Genomic DNA, 23973 nt, shown 5'->3' with positions numbered 1-23973 from the left:
AGCAGTGTGACTTGTATTAGTCTTGTGCATACTAGAAGACCAGAAGTACACTGCCCATGGTTTACCGTTAGCAGGAACTTACTAGATACCCTGTAGGTCTTGTTTTCTAAAGTGTATTGAGCTATGCACTAGCATAAACTTTGCTACAAAACCACAACTCCATCAAGGAAGTAAGTACAGGGAGTACATGCTTCCTAAGAAGGATGATTATAATCCACTCCTCTTACTTGGGCTGAACAGCTGGCTTGCCTCACAAGCAGCTCTTGAGTTTGTTGTCAGCTTATAATTGTGGTATTGCTGGTCCCTTCCTTTAATCTGCTGTGGTGCACTGTAATTATCCTTTAACAATGCCTTTGGATTAGGCTGAACGCCTTGCAGTGACTAGAACTATGCTTTATCTCCATCTGTGTCTGTCATTAAATGATATGAGAGGAATAAATGAACAAGCTAAAGACTACGTTGATTACCTTATTCCATTTTCCATTCTTACAACAGAACACCAAAGATTGGATAATTTACAAACAATGGAAGCTTATTTGGATTATTGTCCTAGAAACCAGGAAGTCCAAACTGAGGAGTCACTTCTAGTCGGACTTGATTTCTTCTGAATCGTTACATAATATTGACCCCTACTGGAATCAGATCCAAAATCTAGACCCATATTCAACTCCTGCAAATATCCTACACACACACACACACACACACACACAAATAATATTTTTAAAGTAGACTTTATATTTGTGCCCACAAAATTAGTTTCCATTTAATATTCATAAAAACCTTGATAAGGTTATATCAATCCATTTTAAACTTAAGGAAATATAAGGCACACAAAAGTGAAATGGCTTGCCAACTTTGCAGGTGTCCTTCAAGGGGCAGAGTTGAGATATGATCACAAGTATGACAGTAAATACTGGTTGTCAACCTATCAGTGCCTAGGATCACATAGGTGACAAATTTCTGATAATTTCTATGATGAAGCTTTTAGGGTGGGTTAAATATGGTCAGAGGATCTATCCTAAGTATAGGTGGCAGCATTCTATGGGCTGGAATCACAGAAAATGTGGAATATCAACATTCATCTCTCTCTCTTCTGCTTCCTGACAATGGATATAATATATCTAGCTGCCACATATTGTTGCCACTGAGATTTCCCCTCCATGATGCACTGTGTACTCTGGAACTGTGAGTCATAGTAAACCTCTCCTTGCTTACATTGTTTTTGTCAGGTATTTTACCTTGTGTCTTTTTAAAAATTGTTTATTTATTTAGTTTACATCTTGATGGATATTTTCCCTTCCTCTTTACCTCCCCCAATTTCCTCTCCCCTCTCTTTCCTTCCCCAACCCACCCATTCTCTATTTCTGTTCATAAAGGGACAGGTCTCCCATGAGTATCAAGAAAGCATGGCGTATCTAGTTGCAGTTATACTAAGCACCCCCTCTTGTATTCAGGGTTGGCAGGGTAATCCAGTATGAGAAATAGCTTCCCAAAATCCAGTCAAATCATTATGAACAGCCCCTGTTCTCATTGTTAGTAGTCCCAGAAGTAGGCCAAGCTACATAACTGTCTCATATATAGAGAGGGCTTAGTTTCTCTGGTTGTTGGTTCAGACTGTGTGAATTCCAATCAATCAGGTTAGTCATTGCTTTGGGTTTTCATGTGATCTTGTTGACCCCTCTGGCTCCTACAATCTTTTCTCCTTCTATTCAGGAGGAGTATTCAAACTAGACCTAATGTTTGAATGTGGGGCTGTGCATCTGTTTCAATGAGTTACTGGATGAAGGCTCTCTGATGAGAATTTGGATCATCATCAATCTGGTCACAGGAGATAGCCATTTTAAGCAACATATCCACTGTTCCTGGGTGTCTTAGCTGGTGTCAATCTTGTAGATTTGTGGGAGTTCCATTGCATCAAGTGTCTACCTGACTGCAAAAGGCACCATATTTCTGGCCATCTTTTGGAGTACTCTCCCACTCCATCGAGTTCCCAACTTTTTGTGAACCCATTCCACCCAGGATATCTCTGCTATTTTTAATTCCCAGTGAAATCCATGTGTCCTCCCCTACTCCTTAGGTCCTCCTTGTTACCTAGCCTCTTTGAGTGTGTGGACTGTAGCAATGTTATCCCTTACTTTACAGCTAATACCCACTTATGAGTGAGTACATACCATGTTTGTCTTTCTCAGGATGGTATCACTTTGATCTTGAAATAACCTGATTCCCAATTTTCCAAGGAGCTGCCATATTGATATCCAAAGTGGCTGTACAAGTTTGCACTCACACCAATGATGGAGGAGTGTTCCTCTTGCTCCACATATTCATCAGCATAAATTGTTATTTGTGTTTTTGGTGTTATCCATTCTGACAGGTGTAACATGGAATCACAGAGTCATTTTGATTTTCATTTGCCTGATGGTTAAAGATGTTAAGCATTTCTTTAAGTGTTTCTCTGCTATATGAAATTCTTCTGTTTAGAATTCTGCTAAGATTTGTACCCCATTTTTTTTTTCGAGACAAGGTTTCTCTGTGGCTTTGGAGCCTGTCCTGGAAAAAAAAAGATTTGTACCCCATTTATAAAAATTGTACTAATCGATTACTTGATGTCTGGTTTCTTGAGTCCATTATATATTTTGGAGATAAGCCCTCTGCTGAAGGTGGGGTTGGTAAAGATCTTTTCCCATTATCTAGGCTACCATTACATCCTATTGACAGTGTCTCTTACCCTATAGAAGCTTCTCACTGTCATGAAACTCCAATTATTAATTGCCAGTGTAATGTCTCTGCTATTGGTGTTATATTTAGGAAATGCCAGTGTTTTTAAAACTATTCATGACTTTCTGTTCTATAAGTTTGGGTATAACAGGATTTATGTTGAGATTTTCAATCCATTTGAACTTGAAATTTGTTCAGGGTGATATATATGAATCTCTTTGCATTTTTCTATGTGTCAATATCCAGTTATGCCAATATGGATTTCTTGAGAATTCTTTCTTTTTTCCATCATATAGTTTTGACTTCTTTGTCAAAAATCAAGTGTCCATATGTATGTGGATTTATATATTGGTCTTTGATTCAATGTGTCTGTTCCTATGGCAATACCAAACTATTTTTATTATTATAGCCCTGGAGTAGAGCTTGGGGTCAGGGATGGTGATACTTCTGGCAGTTCTTTTATTTTATGTAAATGATTGTTTTAAGTATCATGGGTTATTTGTTTTTCCATTTGAAGTTGAATATTGTTCTTTCAAGGTGTATAAAAAATCTGTTGAAATTTTGATGGGGATTGCTTTGAATATGTAGATTGCTTTTGGTAAGATTGCCATTTATACCATATTAATACTACCAATACATGAGCACAGGAGATATTTCCATCTTCTGAAATATTCCTATGATCTTAAAATGGATTTTTATAATGTCAGGGTGGTGGCATATGATTTAATCCTAGCAATCGGGAGGCAAAGGCAGGTGACTGTCTGTGAGTTTGAGACCAGCCTGGTCTACAAAGCAAGTTCCACGATAGCCAGAGCTGTTACACAGAGAAACCCTCTATAAAAAATGAGATTTGCGAGTTTATTATCAGTGATTATTATCAGTAATTCTTTACTCAACATTAAATATATATTAACTGTCTTTGTTGCATTTATATTGCTATGATAAGACATCATGACCAAGATAACTGGCAATAGAAAGTGTTTAATTTGAGTGTATGATTTCAGAAGATTAGAGTCCATGATGACAGAGCAAAGGCATGACAATAGGAACAGTTTGATAATTTCCATATTTATATGCAAGTAAATGGCAGAGAGAGGGGAGAGAAGGAGAGAGAGAGAGAGAGAGAGAGAGAGAGAGAGAGAGAGAGAGAGAGAGAAAAGGTTGCAGTCTTTTGAAACCACAAACTTGTCTCCCTTGATATACCTCATCCAAAAAGTTCACACCTCCAAATCCTTCCCAAACATTTCTGCCAATCAGGGCCCACAAATTCAAACATATGACCCAATGGCAGCCATTCACATCAAAACGATAGCAGTAACAGAAAGCAAACTTTGTCCACAAAAGAAACTCTACTTCAAGCTTACTTGCCAAAAAAATTCAGTATTTATTTTTACTAGTCAGGATACAATAAATTATACTACAGAGGGGACAGTCCCAGATTTTGGCAATTAAATCATTATGAAAATTCATTCTCAGCCATAGATTGGGTGATTCAAAGATTTCTGATGTGGGAATCTTTCTGTATATGTGTTGCTTTTATTGGTTAATGAATGAAGGAACTGCTTTGGGCCTATAGCAGGGCAGAACAGAGGTAGGCAGGGAATACTAAACTGAATGCTGGGGAAAGGAAGATGGAGTCAGGAGAAGCCATGTAGCCCCACCACAGACAGATGCTGGACAAAACTTTGCCGGTAAGCTACAGCCACATAACGATACACAGATAAATAGAAATGAGTTAAATTAAGATGAAAGAGCTAGCCATTAAGAAGCTAGAGCTAATAGGCCAAGCAGTAATTTAATTAATACAAAAAAAAGGCATGGTTTAAAAATGGCACCATCCTGGTTCACCAGCAGAAATGGCTCTAACTCTTTTGGAAAGTCTGGTCAAGAAGCATTTAAATGGGATTTGTGAAAAGAGTGCTACAACTTGCTTATTGACAACAAAGACCCACTGCAACCTGACCCTGGATCTGGGGTGGTGAGAATGGCTCTCAGAGGTAGTGAAAAGACCTCTGGCATGTTGGACTTGGCAGAGTCAAAAGGCAAAGCAGCCTTAATTCTAGTCCTAATGATTTTCTTAGCAATTTAAGAAGTGCTCCTGGACAGAGAAGGATTTCAGATACACAATAGGACAGATTCAGAAATAAAAGACCTCTAAACAAGACAAAGTGTGTTTTAAAAATGTACATAAGCTTGGGAGACAGAAGAAAAGAGTATGGACAATTATACAAAGATGCAAAATGTTTTTTTTAAATAAAAAAAAGTCTTTAAAGAGACAGAGTACAGACAGTCATAGAATAAATGAGTAAAAATAAATACTAAACTTGTAGAAAAAAGTAATAGAGTAAGAAAAATAAGCCACATTTTAGCATGTGCCATGGCACCATCATGTTGTGGGTGTTGGCACGGAGCCTGGGCGCCATTTGCTGTTCCATGTTAAACTTGGTAAACAACTTGTGTGCATGCGCGCATGCTCCCCCTAGTGCGGGGAGTCTTTCGATCTGGCCATTCGATCTGGCCAATCATAATTTAGCAAGATCACTCCATTCTGGCCTTGAGCCATTGGGTTGATGACACGTCAGGGCTTTGTCTGGCACAGTATATTTCTTCTGCTTCCACAGGGACGGGGTCTTCTTGCCTCTCTTAATTCTCAAGTGTAAGGGCTCCAATAAAGTGTGTTCTGAGAAGAATCCTGTTGTAGTCGTCTCTTCTGCTGGTGGAAGCAGCGTGCCGCACCACATAAAGATGGAATGTAAACAGAAAGTATGGATTATATATATTATTGTGTTTTCTTTAAATTTTTTTGACTGTGAAGGAGCTAAGTACAGAGAGAGAGGGGGACAGAGAGAGAGAGACAGAAAGACAGACAGACAGAGAGATTTCATTGTATGAGCTGCTAAACTAAACCATCATATATATTTTAAAGGTATCATGAATTCAGAATTTAGGTCGATGAATTTGTTGCTTTAGAAAAGAGGTTCTTCTTTTGTTCCCACAAAGAATGAGAACCTCTGGAATTCTTCCATACTAATGTGGTTTGGTGGACCAAGACCACTTGAAAGGTCTCTGTGAATACCACAAAAATTACTTCACCCAATAAACAGCAGGAAGTAGTTTGGAGAGTACAAATTCCCAAATATTGCTTATAAATGCTTGATTGCATTTAAGGTGAGTATATTATATAGATATGAATAATTTGCACTTTTATGGATCTTGATTTATTAATACAAATTTAAGGTCAATTTTGTTATATGTAAACATATTTATTTCTGCTCTTGATTAAAAGTTTTGTGTTTGTGAAGCTCATTTAAAAATGTAATGTATAATTAAGAAATATAGATCAATAGATAATCCTCTATAATAGTCAAGCTTGTAGTCATGTCATCTAGTTTTCTAAATATATAAAGATATATTTCAGTTAGATAGATAGGTATTCTTCAAATCTTTCAGAGACCTTCAGAATATGGCATTTAAAATGTTTTAAGAGCTTCCCACTTGTTATAACAGTGAGACACATGCTCCTGGCAGTACCAATCTACTTCAAGAGGATGATGGGCATGGAAGAGGCTCCTTATGAATTTTGTTAGCCATTTGGGCAAAAAAACTGCTTTTGCCTGGACTGTTTGATGTTATGCTGTATCAACTGGACTTGCAGGATCCACAAAGAAATGACTGCTGAACTTGCCTAAAGGTGAGACTATTCTTTGGGTTTTTCTGCTTCATGAAAGAGTCTACCAAGCATTCTGCATGATACAGAAGAAAGTTATTGACAAACTGCCAATATAAGTGGAACTATCTTTCAAATTTCTTGCTTCATGGGGAAGTGATGTGGGAGTGTCATATCAATCTGTTGATTTCATTGGTTGAGCAATAAAGAAACTGCTTGGCTGGCCCTGATAGGTTAAAGCATTGGTAGGAGGAGTAAACAGAATTGAATTCTGGGAGGAAGAGGAAGTGAGGTCAGACTCTGCTCTGGTCCTGGAGAGACTTGACAGCTCTGCTCTCTGGAGCAGAGATGCCAGGCTCCGCTCTCCCAGGCAACTTTGACCCAGGATGGACATAGGCTACAATCTTCCCGGTAAGCGCACCTTGGGGTGCTTACACAGATGATTAGAAATGGGCTAAATTAATATGTGAGAATTAGCCTAGAAGAGGCTAGATAGAAATGGGCAAAGCAGTCTTTAAATAAATAGTTTGTGTGTTGTTATTTCTGGGCATAAGCTAGCCAGGCGGCCGAGGTGCTGGGGACGCAGCCCTGCCGCCCGTATCATTACAAATGGCTGCCCAACGTGAGTATAACTGAATCCACAAAAAGCTTGAGAAAGCTTGGGAAATAATGGAGTGAAGCATGGTTTCTTGTTAGCAGCACTCTCTCGGGTCTACTCTGCTTGCTAGAGGCAAGCAAGCGCTCTCATCTAAGAGAGGCTTCCTGACTCAGCTTCAGCTGCAAAACCCTGCAGCTCATTAAGAGGTCCTGCCACGAAACACTTAAATGGTGTTGACGAAAAGCTGAACGCATGCTTTTCGGTTTTCAGCCGTAGCAGGAAAAAAAGCTGTGCCGTTTTAAAATGCCGTCTTTCTGGGCCGTCCTGCCAGGACAAACTCTGACTGAGGCAGGAGGGCCAACTACCGAGAGAGGACTTGACTGTTGTCTGTTGTAGCTCGCTGGCTGGCAGGGACCTTGAAACGCCATAGAATTGTGGCTATAAACATGGCTACAGCCTGTATCTCTGTCATGAGGCTGGAAAGCTAAGGAATGGACTGGATCTACCTGGCAAAGTCACGGCTTTAATCCCACTCATATTGCTCAGAGATTTAAAGGCTCGTGTGGTCAGAAAAAGAGAGATATACAGTAAAGAGAGATTCAAAGATAAAGATGTTTAAATGATTTACAGTGTGTTAAAATATATGCAAGCTAAAAGTTAAAAGTTCTTAAAAGTAAAAAAAAAGGAACAAAGAGAGTAGTTGGGTATGGTAGTACACAACTTTAATCCCAACACTTGGGAGGCAGAGGGAGATTGACCTCTGTGACTTCAAGGTGTGGTAGCACACACCTTTAATCCCAGTGCCTAGAAGGCAGAGACAAACAGATCTCTGTGAGTTCAAGGTGTAGTAGCAAACACCTTTAATGCCAATGCCTGTGAGGCAGAGACAGGCGGATCTCTGAGAGTTCAAGGAGAGCCTGGTCTACAGAGTTATTCCAGGTCAAAGAGATACAGAGAATATAAAATAAAAGTAAAATTAAACGAAACAGAGGTTAAAATAAAGCGTACAAAGATGGAAAATACACAGAGAATCTTGATACTGTATACTATTATGCTCTCTTTGAATTGTTTGAATGCTGAGGAAGGAGCAACAGCTGCCAAAAGATATTTGTTTATAAATGCTGCTAAACTAATCCATCGTAGAGATTTTGATGCCTTGACTTTGAAATTTGGATCTAAGGACATGATGCTTTCGAAAGGAGTTTCCTATTTTGTTTTCACAGAGGGTGAGAGTCTGTTCATTGTTTCTATTCGAATATGGTATGATGGACCATGCCCTCCTGAACGGTTGCTGTGAATACCTTCAGAAAATTGCTTCGCTCAACTGCCAACTGAGATGAAACTAGCACACAGGTTATACCATGAAAGACCTAATTAACGATGCCCCCATTCAGCAGGAAGCAGTTTGGAGAGAAAAAACTACGCCCATGTTTCCAAATATGGTTTATAAACGTTCTTTCACATTTAAAGGGGGATATGATATAGATATGAATAATTTCATTAGTATAGATTGTACTTTATTGATAGAGGTTTAAGGTCAGTTTTGTTATATGTATATGTATTTCTGATCTTTATTAAGGAATTGTGATTGTGTAGTTCATTTAAAAATGTAATGTATATAGGTTGTTAATGGATAATCATTAATAATAGTTAAGTTTGTAGTTGTGTTATTTAAGATTTTCTAGATGTGCATAGATATATTTTAGATAGGCATTCTTCATATTTTTCAAAGATTATAGAATATGGCATTTTAAATGTTTTAATAACTTAGGACTTTTCATGACAATGAGACACTCTGCTCCTGGCAGCACCAATCTACTTCAAGAGGAAGATGGGCATCGAAGAGGATCCTTATGGAGTTCGATAGCCATTTGGGCAAGAAACTGCTCTTGCCTGGACTACTGCATAAACTGGACACAGAGAACCCGCACAGAGAGGACTGCTGAACTTGCCTAAAGGTGAGATGATCTTTCGGGGTTCCTGATTCATGAAAGAGTCTGTAAGACATTCTTCAGGACAGGCAAATAGTGACTGCCTTTGAAATTTCCTGCTTTGTGGAAATGTCTGCTGGAAACTATGGGCCTGTAGGCTGTAGATGGATGCCCCAACGGTACAGAGGAACTTTGGGTGACTGTCCAGGCAGCGAGATGTCTCTGTCATTTCTAGAGTTTGAGAGTTTGCATATTTCTTATTTGCTTAGGTAATATTGTATCTTTCTGGACTCTTTGATGGAGTTAAAGAATAGTTAGTTATAGTTTTCCTTAGTTATGATATAGATTATTGTAATTTTTACTTGATAACTGTTTTGTTATATGTAATTTTGCTCCATTAAAGTTAAAGCCTTCTCTTTTTTTTTTGTTTAAACAGAAAAAGGGGAAGTGATATGGGAGTGTCATATAATCTGTTGATTTCATTGGTTGAGCAATAAAGAAACTGCTTGGCTGGCCCTGATAGGTTAAAGCATTGGTAGGAGGAGTAAACAGAATTGAATTCTGGGAGGAAGAGGAAGTGAGGTCAGACTCTGCTCTGGTCCTGGAGAGACTTGACAGCTCTGCTCTCTGGAGCAGAGATGCCAGGCTCCGCTCTCCCAGGCAACTTCGACCCAGGATGGACGTAGGCTACAATCTTCCCGGTTAGCACACCTTGGGGTGCTTACACAGATGATTAGAAATGGGCTAAATTAATATGTGAGAATTAGCCTAGAAGAGGCTAGATAGAAATGGGCCAAGCAGTCTTTAAATAAATAGTTTGTGTGTTGTTATTTCGGGCATGAGCTAGCAGGTTGCCAGGGTGCTGGGGACACAGCCCCACTGCCCCTTATTTCAACAGGAAAGTCTGCTGGATATGATGGTGTGGTAGGCTGAAGTTGGGTACCCCAACAATACAAAAGAACTTTGGGTGACTGTCCAGGCAGCAAGATTTCTCTGTGAAATTCTAGAATTTTGGAAGTTGCTTATAATGTACTTCCTGTTAACTTAGGTAATAGTATATTCTTCTGGAGGCTTTGATGGAGTTGAAGAATAGATAGTTATAGTTATTAGTTTTCCTTAATTATGATAAAAGATAAGGTAGATATAAATATTATAACTGCAATTTGTGGTTTATAACTGTTTTATTGTATCTAATTTTACTATGTTAAAGTTAAAATTTTCCTTTATATTTAAACAAAGAAAGGTAGGCGATGTGGGAAGTCCTTCTGTATATGTGTTGCTTTTATTGGTTAATGAATAAAGAAGCTGTCCTGGGCCTGTGCAGGGAAAATATGGTTTCTGTGTTATTATTTCAGTGCTGAGCAGTCAGGAACGAAGAAATGGCCTCCTACAACAAATTTCTATTCTGGATTGTCCTTACTTTAATTGCTGAATGAAAACATCTAGAACATAGTTGGTTCCAGCAGAAAAGTTAAAGAGCTCTAGGCAATCTTTCATCAATAACACCCTTTCTTGCATCTGTTGAAGAGTGGTGGGCTGTGTCCTGCCACCCAACTAGCTTTATCCAAAATAATTACATGGAAACTGTATTCTTTTAAACACTGCTTGTACCATTAACTCCAGCCTCTTATTGGCTAACTCTCACATCTTGATTAGCACATATCTAATAATCTGTGTAACACCACAAGGTGGTGGCTTACCGGTAAGATCTTAACCTGCATCCATCTTGGAGAGGAGAGCTCTCCTCTCAACTGGCTGGAGAGGAGAGGCATGGCATCTGCTTGACTCAGCTTTCTTTCTCCCAGAATTCTGTTTTGTCTTCCTTGCCTACCTAATTTTCTGTCCTATCAAAGGCCAAGCAGTTTCTTTATTAATTGATCATTGAAAGCAACAGATAGACAAATAACCCTCCTCTATCATGCATCACTTTTTCCTACTGTTCATTGGCCAGAATGTCACAGAACTTCACTTAACTGGAGGCAGGAATTTCAATTCTGGAAACTGAGTGGTCAGAGGAAAGAGAGCCAGAAATGTATTTCCTAAATATCACTGAAAAAAATTCTACAATTCATCTTTCTGTCTATCAAATTTCTCTTAGTCTTACTAGGAAAATAATAGACCCACTCTTTGACCCGGGTAAGCAAAATTAAGACAATTATCAAACTTTGGTAAACTCAAGCTTGTATCTCTGATGATATTCCTTTCTTTGTCAGTGTGATATAGACAGTGTGGTTCACACTAAGTCTGAAAACTAAGATGTTACCTTGAAATTTCCTATCCAGCCGTCAGTGCTGAAAGGACAGGATAACCAAAATCATATTCTCAATAACCACAACAGTGTTAGTTTAATCTTATATGTGACTTAATAGCAAAATACCTAAAACTTTAGAGTATTCTTCTCTATTTATGTTGGTTATCCATATGCAAATAGATATGCCATAACTATTTTCTAGATATACTTATTTAAATTTATTGTTTTTTTTTTCTTTTTGGTTTCATTGCTCATTGGTAGCTTTGCTCCCTTGCCTCAATTGGACATGATTGACCTTTCAGATATAAGAGTTGACTAGGTAGTGTTCTATTTATTCTCCATTTCCTCAGCCATTCTGTTTAAATAAGTAACTTCCTTGATACCACTGCCTTATTCTTTCCTGTCCTCTGAGTTACTTTATTTTATTAAGAGATTTAACAATTGCCTTGATGGTAATACTCACATTTGAACTTTGTCACAGGACTTTATTCTAATGACTTTTATCAAAATATGTTACAGTATTACTCATCAATGTTATTGCATAAGAGAAACATCTGTCTCTTAAAAGGTGTTATGACTAAAACTCAAAATGTTAATCCCTATATGCAACTTAGTTGTTTATTTATTACCTTGTCTGTTTTTCTCTTTCTCTTTTTCAAAACACCAGTAATAGCTACATATTACTAGGAACATATGTTTCTAGTTTGTTTCTATCCAATACTCTGGTGTAGGAGTTCCTTTTGTTTGTGTGTTGCTTTCATTGGTTAATGAATAAAGAAACTGCCTTGGCCTAGTTGATAGGGTGGAACTTAGGTAGGCGGAGCAAACAGAACTGAATGCTGGGAGTAAGAAGAGCAGAGTTGGAGAGAAGTTGGACCCTCCACCAGAAATGGATGCCTGTTAGAATCTCAAGTAAGCCATTGTCACGTCACAATACACAGATTAATGGATATGGGTTAAACTGATATGTAAGATTTAGCCAATAAAAAGATAAAACTAATGGCCAAGAAACGTTTTAATTAATGCAGTTTCTGTGTGGTTATTTTGGGATAAGCTAGCCATGTGGTGGGGAATAACAAGAGGGCCCTCTCCCTTGCAACACTGCTCTCTCTGGATTCTATAACTTATAACCCCCCTTTCCTAGTGTCTTCATGCCAGGGAGCTGGTTGCCACTATCATTAGCATTATTGGGGTCTATGTGCTCTTCTATAACCTAGAAATCATATGTATTGAGCAATAGTCAACTGTTCTGAATGTTTATGGCTTTCCTCAAGAATTCAGGCTGATAAACAATCTAATCAAGAGGGATTTAGGAAATGCAAGGCTAGTACTTAAAACAGTAGGAAAACATGTGCTGAATGTACTAGTGTCCAGCAAATGTGCGGTCATCAAAACTACAGTTGTAGTCAAGCTATTCCAGCATTGTGTTCTTACCACAGTGAGATCTGCCAAACTACATATAGGAAAATGAATACAGCAGGACCATGGACCCATAAGTGGTCCTAGGCAGCAGTCCTGGTCAGGTTGTCACCATAGTTCCCAGTTGACTCTACAGGTCAGCCAAATTGGTATGGCTGCCACAGGAGTACAGCCCTCGAACATCAATGTGGCCCCATATCACAGCCCAAACCACAGGTCCCTGAATGGCCCCCAGTGACAACAGCATCCACAGAATCAACACAGGTTTCATCAGTTGCTCCAAGGCCCCAGATCAAGACCTGGCTTTTGGTCATATCCCAGACACTCCAGTGGCCAGCTGGCTATTCACATGGGTCAGCTGGTTTCTCACTACTCAGCTCTCCAGATCTGCCTTACTCTCTAACCCACAAACCATTCCACCTCTTCCTCTCTTCTACCTCCCCATCCTGTTCTCTCTCACAACAGTGATGCCCAACTACTCAGCACCAGAACTCTTTGTTGGGTCACAGGTATTGCTTGGTTGAGTACTGCCCACTCCAGTCACAGGGATGGCCCAAAGCTGTTGCCTTTTCTCCTTTTCATGGCCGGGCCTAGAGACCCTGGGCAGTACATGGTATGATGGCAGAGGTAGAGCCAAGGGCTCCTGGTCATTTGTTGCACCTTCAGACCAAACGTCTGGGGTGATGCCAACTGTGTCCAATAATGATTCAGGCCCGGGTTCAGTACCTGGTTGATTGTGGCCCCAAAGACACAAAGATCTGCGGGAATGTCATCTGTGTCCACCACTTGAAGATATACTTTAATAAGGTGCTACACATCTGAGGGTTATAAGAATAAAACATACTAAAACAATTTATAGCTGTCAGCACTGCTAGTTTTCTGTATTTCGACAAAATAATTGAGATTATGAAAAAAGGACAAGAACCTGGTTCAGATTTCACATAAAACCATAGCATTCCTTATGAGCAACACTCAGGACCTCTTCAGGTGTGGAATGCCTTAGGCTTGTCCTGTAACTACCCAGTCAGGGTCTCTGGGTGTGGCCCAGAAATCTGTTTCAGCGTTTTCTTGCAGTAATTCTGGTTGAGGCTCAAATTTGAGAACCATCATAGGAAACTTTAAAGCAACTTGAAACAAATACCACAGATAACTCATTTAGAAAAAGAAACACATCTAAAAATAGAGTCATATGAGTAACTTCTAACTTCACAAATAGCAACTGTAAACACTTTCTAAATTTTTCCTAAATTTTAGTAAAACCACATAAAAATCTTTTGCAAATGAATAGTTTTGAAGTCAACTTTAAGTGTGTTCTGTCTATTTTATATTTTAAGCAAATGAAAAAAATTCTAATTTGCATTAAACTTTTGTCACAATTTTAAAAGCACTAAAAATAATCAAGTATCTTCATTCAGGAGATATTCCAGCATCTGTTCATCTTCATTCCATTCCTAAATCAGAGAAAAATAATGTTTTATTCAATAGCCTCATATTAATTCTATTGCCAGATTTTTGATAGATGTTAAGTTTATTTACATATAATATCTCTTCTAATTAGAATATTTGGGAGGACAACTTTCTTTAGTGTTTTTTTTTGTTTGCTTTTTTGTTTTAGCCAACAAACTTCCTTAAAATATAATGTTCTAAAAGTTATTTCCTTCATGTGCAGTATCCAAAATATGCCACTAAATAGCTTTAGGAAGATTCTGTTATAATAAAACAGATCAGGCAGTTCCTACATGGTAAGTAATGTGCCATAGTAGTGAGAAAAAAATAGGGAAGGAAGGAATGAAAGGAAAAGGGGGTGAGGGAGCACCCAGACATGATGGTACTCGGCTATAATTCCAGAATGTAGAAGATGGAAGCAGGAAGACCAGTTGTCTCTAGCCTCCCGTACACAGCAAGTGAGAGGCCACGCTAGCCTGTAAGACTGCTGAGCAACACAAGACGTGTTTCTCCCTTCTGTGTTAGCATTTCTATTGGTGTCAATCTTGGTGTTGATAAGACATCATGGAGGTAGCTACGCTGACATGTATGGGAGCCTGCAATCTCACAGCAAGTCTTCTGGACATAAAACCCAACACCTTATTTGCTGGTGATCCCGAGCCTCAGGAGCAGGAGCTGCACTATAGATGTGTAAGTTGAGATTGGGCAACACAGTCATCTGTTCTCTGTATTTTGATCAGCTAAGATTTTCTGTAATTATACACTTCTGTTTGAAAGAGAAGTTTATTCAGTGAGGGATGACTAAGAAATAGACTTTTGTGGGTTTATCCATAAATAGAATTTAGTTAGGAACTGTGTTGGTTTAGTGAAGTGTCAATTGCTGGTTCTCCTCCAAGTTCTATTACTTCACTAGGAACCTAGTGAAGTTTATAGTATCTAGCTAAGTTTCTAGTACTAGGCATGGTATCCCTCTTGTTGAATAGACCTTAAATCCAATTAAATAGGTGTTGATTACTACCAGGATATGTGTGATACTACTGTAAGCTTAGGTGCCTAAACCATAGACAAAAATCTATAACTTTTTAAGGAATGCTGAGAGCAAGAAAAATGGTCTTCCTCGGGGAAGAGTTCTCCTTAACTGGTTATCTAATACCAAATTATATCATAGGATATATGATATATATAGAGAGAGACTTGTATGTATATAATAATTCAAGTAATACTACTTACATACAAGTAATATATACATACAAGTAGCATTGTAAAAACTAAGTGGGTTGTATTTATATATTTAGAAATATATATAATATATAAATATGTTTATATATCAACAATGAAAGAAAAGGAGGCTATGAATTTGAGAGGGATAGTAGTTTGGAGAGGTAGTAAGAGAAGAAATAGAAATTACAATACTAAGAAGCAGGTTTTAAAAAAGAGCGGGGAAAAGGAGGAAATATGAAAGTTTCCTTGAGTTGGTGACTTTAAGCTATCAAATAATTTACTTTGTATAACTCTGCAACTTTTAAATATATCAGTATCTCTTTTCTACAGTTTTATCTTAAAAGTTATTTTCTCATATTTGTTGTTTCATATCATATTTTTGTAATATTCTTTTCCTTCTCAACTCCTCCTAGATCATCCCAGCTCCCAATTTCATGCTATCCATCATAAAAATAAACAATAAACTCACAGAAAAATGAAAAAAAAAACCTTAAAATAAATGACCAGGAGCTGGAGACTAGACAGCCCAGAAACTCATAAAAGAAAACCATTAATAAAACCGTTCCTAATGATAGTATCATATACACATAGGTTGGTTCCTAGCCCAATCATCATCAGATAGGCTTCTGCAGTTGATGGGAACAGACTCAGAGATCCATAGCCAAACATTAGGCAGAGAAAGAGCCTGAATTGGAGATCTCCATCTGTTGCCCTGCAGAGAGGAAGAATTGTAGGAGCTAGAGATGAAGAGGAAACCAGAAGAATAAAATTGAAGTAGTAACTACAGAGCTTACATGGGACCGTGTTAGGTCCTCTGCATGTATGTCACAGTTATTAGCATGGTGTTTTGGTTGTACTCAACTAAGATGGATCCATTTCCTTGCTAAAATGTCAAAAAAAAAAAAACCCACACAATAAAGATGAGGAGGAGTGCAAATATGTCTGAGAGGTAAAATATTTGGGTCTGATATTAGCTTTATTATCAGTTTTTTGAGGAAACACTGAACTAATTTTCATGATGGCAGTATTTAAGTGCATCTCAGTAATCCCAGCAGCGAGTAAGCTCCCACTTTTCCCACATTTGTTGTCAGATCTCTCGATTACAAGCATTCTGACTGTGTGTCATGGTGTCTCAAAGCAGTTTTAGTTAGCATTTCCTTGATAAATAAGGAAAATGAGCAAATTTTAAAATAGTTACTTGTCATTTTTATTAATTTTTTATTTGAATACTGTCTATCCCATCCATTAGCCCATTTATTTATTAGCATTCTTATTTCATTAGTATTTAATTTTCGCAGTTCCTCTATGTATTAGGCCCTTGTCTAAGGTAGAAACAGCAATGGTTTTCTCTTCTAACGTGAGCTGTCTGTGTGATGTGCTGAGTTTCCATTGCTGTGCAACAGTGTAGAGCAGTGAGTGGTTCTCAACTTTCCTAACCCTGCGACCCCTTAATGAAGTTCTTTATATTGTGTTGACCCCAACCATAAAATTATTTTCTTTGCTACTGTAATTTTGCTATTGTTATGAGTCATAAGTGCGCAGGATAGCTGATGTTTGACCTCTGTGAGAAGGTCGTTAGACTCCCCAGAGGAGTCGATAGCCACAGGTTGAGAACCACTGGTCTAGAGGTTTCAGTGTTTGCAGTTTGATTATTTTTCAGGGTAACATATATAAATCTAATTCATTCTTCACTAGTGAATACTCAATTTTATTAGCACCATTTGTTGAATAAGCTATCTTTTATCCATTGTATATTTTTGCCTTTGTCAAGAATGAAGTAGACATATACTTTGTCTTTTTATTTCTGGGTCCTCTATTCCAGTCTATTTGTCTACCTGTCCGTGTTGGTTTTGCTGGTGTCAAGCTCTTGCCAGCTGAAACTATTTTAAATAGATGAATGAAATACGCCTCTTAACGTCCTCTTCAATTTAAATAGTCTCACTTCCAGGGACATGGCCAAATAAAACACTTCTGCTGCAGTGCGTATTGACAAATGCCAGGCATATTCCAGAAACAACCTCTTCCTGTGATAAAACCCGGAAAACATGTGAGTTTACAGCTCTGCACAAGGAAGGCTTGTGGATCCACACAGTTTAAATAAAAAGAAATGAAAGGGATTCCATTAGCTACACTCTCCTTTCTTCTTCCACTTCATTTCCCATTTTTTCAAAGCCTTATTTGAGCAAAGATGTGAGGATTTGTGCTTAATAACTTTGCGAACGTTACAACACTGGTATGCCTTTGTTACTATATTCTGAATACCATTGGTAGGGCTATTTTGATAAGTTTTACGCATTTGTAAACACAATTCAGCTTTGACCGTCATCTTTTACCACATCCAAATTTATTTTAGCCTAGCACCCTGTAAAATGTCACTAATTTAATGAGTGCAAAGAGTGGGTAGTTTTCACCAGATTATTTCCTTGCTGTTTTTGAGTTTATTCTCTTATAAACTGACCCATTTAACTTTTTTACTGAAAGCATTTTCTTCCTACAATATATTTTGATCACAGCTCCACCCACCAAAACTCCACATAGATCTTTTCTACCCACCAATACAACTGTGTGCCTTCTTACTCACTTCTTATAAAACAAAAAGGCAAAGCTCAACACAAGGCCAGATACACTAAATCTGATAGAAAAGAAAATGGGGAATAGTCTTGATTTTTTCCCAAGTATTTCACCTTGAGAATTTAACCTCTGTCTCGCATGTATCTCTCACTCTTTGTCTGTAAGAAGCTACTATCTATGTAGTTCCTTACTACTGCCATGACCTATACATAAAAAGAATTGGGAAAGGAATGCAGAGAATTTAATTTCCAACTACATTCGCATTTGCAGACTCTTTGTGTGGGCATAGAGTGAAACATGAGTGAGAGACCAGTTAAAAAGACATGGATGTGAAAGGCAGGCTGGCGTCCATGAAAGGTGACGCTTACGTCTGTGTCCCATGTTTATGTCTTCAGTACGCTTTTCTCTCACAATTGTCACGTTGTGGGTAATAAAGGACTACCAGGTAAAGTTAGCTCCACATTATTATAATTTATGAATTGTGTAGCATTGCCAAATAAGTATATAGTACGAGTTTCCTTGCAACTTTCAGAACTGTGAGAAGAAAACGTCACGGAATGTGTTATTCATTCTCATTGGATCTCCACTTGCAGAGTTGACATGTTAGAACACACATGACTTGGAGGACAGAACTTTATAATTTATAGACCGTTTCTGACAAATGCTTTGACTATGTGACTGTGCCTTAAAGTATGTACCATTCCCACGTTTCTATTGACTGGAGCCAGTGTTTATACTGTTTCGGAATTAAATAGGTAAAGTTTATAAAATGCCTGGTAGCTTTCTTGCCTAATTGTTGATAGTCAGTAAAAATTAACTCTATGATACAACCTGCTCAGGCCCTTCAAACAAGAACCTTTTGAAGAGCCTGTCTGTAAAGCCATTGTGGAGAATGCAATCATTCCATAGACAGCCGCTCTGCCCCATCCAGGCAGAATTCAAGCTAGGAAATTCCCTCTTAGTGTCAGAAGAGGGAATTGGAGCACTACTGGACTTAGAATGTGTTCCCTACACCCGATTTCTTGGCCTGGACCAGTACCATTTGGAAAGTGTTAAGGTCACCATGAACATGCAGATGAAATGAAAGTGCTTCAATAATCCGCCTCACATTGACGATTACACCAAAGTATTCTAACTTCTTCCAGAGGCTTTGACTTGCCCTGAAGACTCTCCAGTCTCCAAATCCTTTCCTGTCATCAGGTCTGTAGCTGGAGAAGAATAGGAAGTTTCTGCCCACAAATCACTTGGGACTTAATCATCACATGGTCCCCAGATCTACCATTTAGTGCACACATATGTAGTGACTAAGTACTCTATTTCCAACATACCCTCATGTTCACTCCCTAGACACACACCCTGTTGGCTCTTTTTATCTTCTTAGTCATAACTTCCTCTCCCCAAATAAGAAATTTTGGGAGAGCACAGTCATATTTGAAAATGGAATTAAGGTTATATTATATTCTGCTGAAGAGTTGCTAACATCTGTTATCTGATGAGAACTTAAAACAAAAGTTTAATAAAAATTTCTGTTTCTCCCTTGTGTGTGGAACTGATACATAGACCACAATTCTAGAAAGGAAGTCATGAAAACTGTCTTGGTCAGTGTGCATACCAACTTGGATCTCTTGGTGTAGGACTATAGAGAAAACCTCTCCAATAGCAAATTGAGACGTGTTTGGGGTTGGTTTGAGTTCTGGTGTGAGACATAGCCTATTCAGTGACTCTGGTAACTTTTTTGACTTATCTGATCCTCATTATTCTTTCCCATATGATGAAATCTGGGACCCCTTGTAGATCTCACAAATCTCTGTTTTTCTATTCTAAACCAAGATGCCAGGTTCTACATTGTTACATGCTTGCTTTATTCAATGAAGCTCGATTTCACATACTCATGCCGTGGCATGTTTTGCTGCAGTGTGCGATAGTTACTGCTAGTGGGGAGTAAGCATAGGGCAAAAGGGATGCATTTTTAAAGTGAGCAGCAATTTTCTAGTTACTAATATAAGGTGGTTTCACAGATGTTGGTTATGGTTTTACACATACACAAAGCATGTAAACTCTTTTAAATGTTCTCTAATGTAAGTAAAAAGAATAAGCAGAAAAGAAGATCCTACCATTTATGTTCCTTCTTCTTCTTCTTCACAATTTACTCTCCATTAAGCATCTTGTATAAATGCCTCTGAAAACTAGACAGAAACAAATTGAGTTCTAAAAGCATTCCATTTCTCAGTTTATGTGTGTTTTATGGGCTTCATTTGTTAGAAACAAAATCATAATACAAACCAAGTTTATTTTCTTTTTTCCTGGAAATTGGGTGGTGATGTGACAGGTTTTGTTGTGCTAAAGGGAAACTGAGCAGAAATAATATGGGCCTTACAATCCGCCAACTACCAGAGTGAGAGAACAGCAGATTGAACTAAAAAGTAAAAGAATCTTAGAATATAATAGATAGCTAGGATTCTCCAAATATAAGTACATAACTGTATCGAAGTTATACTGTGATTTTATAATTATTCCTTTTTTTACTTCTGGTATAATTTATTGATGCATTGCTCTTCACAAATAGCAGTTAATTATATATGCCATAGTAAAGAAAGATGATTTCACCAAGTTCTCCAATCTTTAGCAAATTTCTTACTCATTGCAGTTTCAACTCATTGTAAAATCTAGGTACAGATAGCTTCCCTAAAAATCTTTGTCCTTGTGGAAAATCCATGAAGACGGGAAGTTCTGGACACACCCTTGTATGACACTGCAGATGTCTAAGATGTAATCCTATTATTGGCAGCATGAAAGAGAACATTAGTTTCACCAGTGCGCACTGCACTGCACCAGTTGGTCATGAGGAATAAGATACCTTTTTACAGATTTCTGTGACTATGAGCAGAGTTCCCCTTTCTCAAATAAAACTTTCATTAAAATTCCACTGTTATCTCTGGAACTGAGTAAATGTCCAAGAATCAGGAAAGATATAGAGAAACCTGCCAAGCTTAGCAATCACACAGGACCTCCTTCTCTACTGACTACATTTAGCTGCTGCTAAATAAAGAGGAACACCATAATGCTTCTGGAATATTCTCCAACTGTGTACTTCAAAGCTCTGCCCTAGGCTAGTTAATCAGGATTCTCCCAAAAATGGCCAAGCACAATCATGGTCTGGAATGAGGCCTAGAAAAAAAAAAAAAAAACAACAGTGATTTTGTAAGATTTAGTTTATTATGTCTTACAAACTCTGGACAGTGATTTGGAACTATTTCCTGCAATAAACAGGCAATTGTATCCTAACCACCTTAAAACTATTATTATTTGTTGGAATTTTTAATTAATAACTAGATATAATACAGCAAGTGTTTTATGAAATGGGACCCTATGACATAAAGAACAATTTGTTTAACTATACAAAATCCCAGCAAAATTCTTCACAGACCTTGAAAGAACAGTACTCAACTTCATATGGAGAAGCAAAAAAACCAGGAAAGCCAAAACATTCCTGTACAATAAATGAAATTCTGGAGGTTTCACAATCCCTGACTTCTAACTCTACTACAGAGTTACCGTATGAAAACAGCCTCGTATTGGCATAATAACAGCTGGGAGGACCAGTGGAACGGAATAGAAGACCCAGATGTTAATCCACACTCCTTCGAACACCTGATTTTTGACAAAGAAGCAAAAAAATATCAAATTGAAAAAGAAAGCATATTTAACAAATGGTGCTGCTATAACTGGATATCAACATGTAGAAGAATGAAAATAGGCCCGTATCTATCACCATGCACAAAATTCAAGTCCAAATGGATCAAAGACCTCAACAGGAAGTCACACTGAACCTTATAAAAGAGAAAGTGGAAGTACCCTTGAATGCATTGTCACTTCCTAAATACAACCTTAGCAGCACAAAGAGAAACAATCAATAAATGGGACCTCCTGAAACTGAAAAGATTCTGTAAAGCAAAGAATATGGTAAACAAGACAAAACAACAGCCTACAGAATGGGAAAAGATCTTCACTAACCCCACATCAGAAAGAGGTCTGATCTCCAAAATATACAAAGAACTCAAGAAAGTGGTCATCCAAAAAAAAAAAAAAAAAAAAAAACATAATCCAATAAAAAAAATAGACATGCTAATCAAGGGATTAGAATCAAGGCCCAGATACAATTCCACATACCTATGAACACCTGATAATCTATAAAGAATCCAGAAATATACAATGAGCAACAGAAATTATCTTTAACAAATTGTGCCAGCCTAACTGGATGTCAGTGTGTAGAAGAAAGGATATAGTGCCATGTTTATCACCCTGAACAAAACTTCAGTCCAAGTGATTCAAAAGCCTCATACAAAACCATATGTACTGAACCTGACGAAAAAGAAATTAGAGAATAGCCTTGACTTCATTGAAACAGGAGACTACTTCCTAAACAAAACACTGATAATTCTGGTACTAAAATCAACAATTAATAAACAGGACCTCACAAAACCGAAAAGCTCCTGGAAAGCAGAAAAAACTGGAAATTGGACAAAACAGCTATTTACAGACTTGAAAATGATTTTCCCTATCTCCACATCTAATAGAGGGTTTGCATGCCAAATATATAGGCTGCAAGTCCATGTGGAAGTTCGTGATTCCTGCTGCTTCCAGTTGACTGGGGCAAGGAAGAATCTTTTGCAGACCCATAATTGAGAATGGGAGACATTGAAGGCTGCAGTGACAATCTCTCCCATGAAACAAACAAATCAAAATAAAAACAGTCCAGACAGGGAACAATTGAAGAGAGTCCTTAAAATTGTGATAAAGATGCTACTAAAGTATATAGATCTTTACAAATGATGGGTTTTAATTAGCAATCTTTAAGGATCTGGCCACTGTGAGTTTGACTATGTTTCAATGAGTATAAGGGAAACCCCTGCCCCCAAAAAAGAAAGAAATGAAGGAAAAGACAAAAAAAATGGAAGAAATTGATAAATTTCTTAAAGTCAAGAAAAAAATAACCAAACAGGTGAAAGAAATAGTTTACAACTTAAAAATTGAAATAGAGACAATAAAGAAATCACAAACCTACAGAATTCTGGAAATGGAAAAACTGGGTAAATTAACAGAAACTACAGATGCAAGCATAACCAATAGAATGCAAGAGATGGAGGAGAGCATCTCAGGCATTGAAGGATATGATACAGGAAATAGAAGCCCAGCTCAAAGGCACAAAAAGTATATCCAAAAAATCATAGAAGAAAATTTTCCCAACTTAAGGAAATGCATATGAAGATACAAAAAGCTTATATAGAACACCCAATAGACTAAACCCTCCAAAATTCCCTCACCACATACTAATCAGAACATGAAATATACAGCATAAAGAAAGAATATGAACAGCTGAAAAGGAAAAACACAAGCTAACATATAAAACAGAACCATCAAAATAACATTCAATATCTCAATGGATACTCTGAAAGTTAGAAGGTCCTGGAAAGATGTTATGCAGACACTAAGAGATGACAGATGCCAACTAGGACTACTATATCAGCAAAACTTTCAATCATAGATGGAGAAAACAAGATATTCCATGACAAAACCAGATTTAAACAATATCTGCCCACAAACCCAGTCTTACAGAAAGTACTAGAAGGAAAACTCAAATAAAAAGAAGTTAGTTACACCCACAAAAACATAGACAACAGATAACCTCACAGCAGCAAACCAAAAAGAAGGAAAACACAGAAACACTACATACATCAAATGATCCCCTTTGATGAGCATCTTCCTCTTGAAGTAAATTGGTGCTGCGAGGAGCAGATGTGTCTCATTGTCATGAAAAGTCCTAAGTTTTTAAAAGATTTTGAATGGCATATTCTGTTAGTTTTTGAAAGGTTGGGAAATATCTATCTAATTGAAATATATCTCTATATATCTAGAAAACCTAACTAACATGACTATAAGCTTGACTATTATAGATGATTATCTATTAACCTTTATTTTTTAATTACACACTACATTTGAAAATGAGCTGCACAAACACAATACCTTAATCAAGAGGAGAAATATACACATAACAAAATTGGCTTAAAATTTGTATCAATAAACCAAGATACATATCCCATGTAAATGTAAATCAACATTTATAAACAATCATTTAGGGAATTTGGGCACATTT

This window comes from Alexandromys fortis, unplaced genomic scaffold, assembly GCF_014885135.2.
Source record: "Alexandromys fortis isolate MF-2015 unplaced genomic scaffold, M_Fortis_MF-2015_v1.1 scaffold_74, whole genome shotgun sequence".
NCBI lineage: Eukaryota > Metazoa > Chordata > Mammalia > Rodentia > Cricetidae > Alexandromys > Alexandromys fortis.
This window is presented reverse-complemented; position numbering follows the sequence as displayed.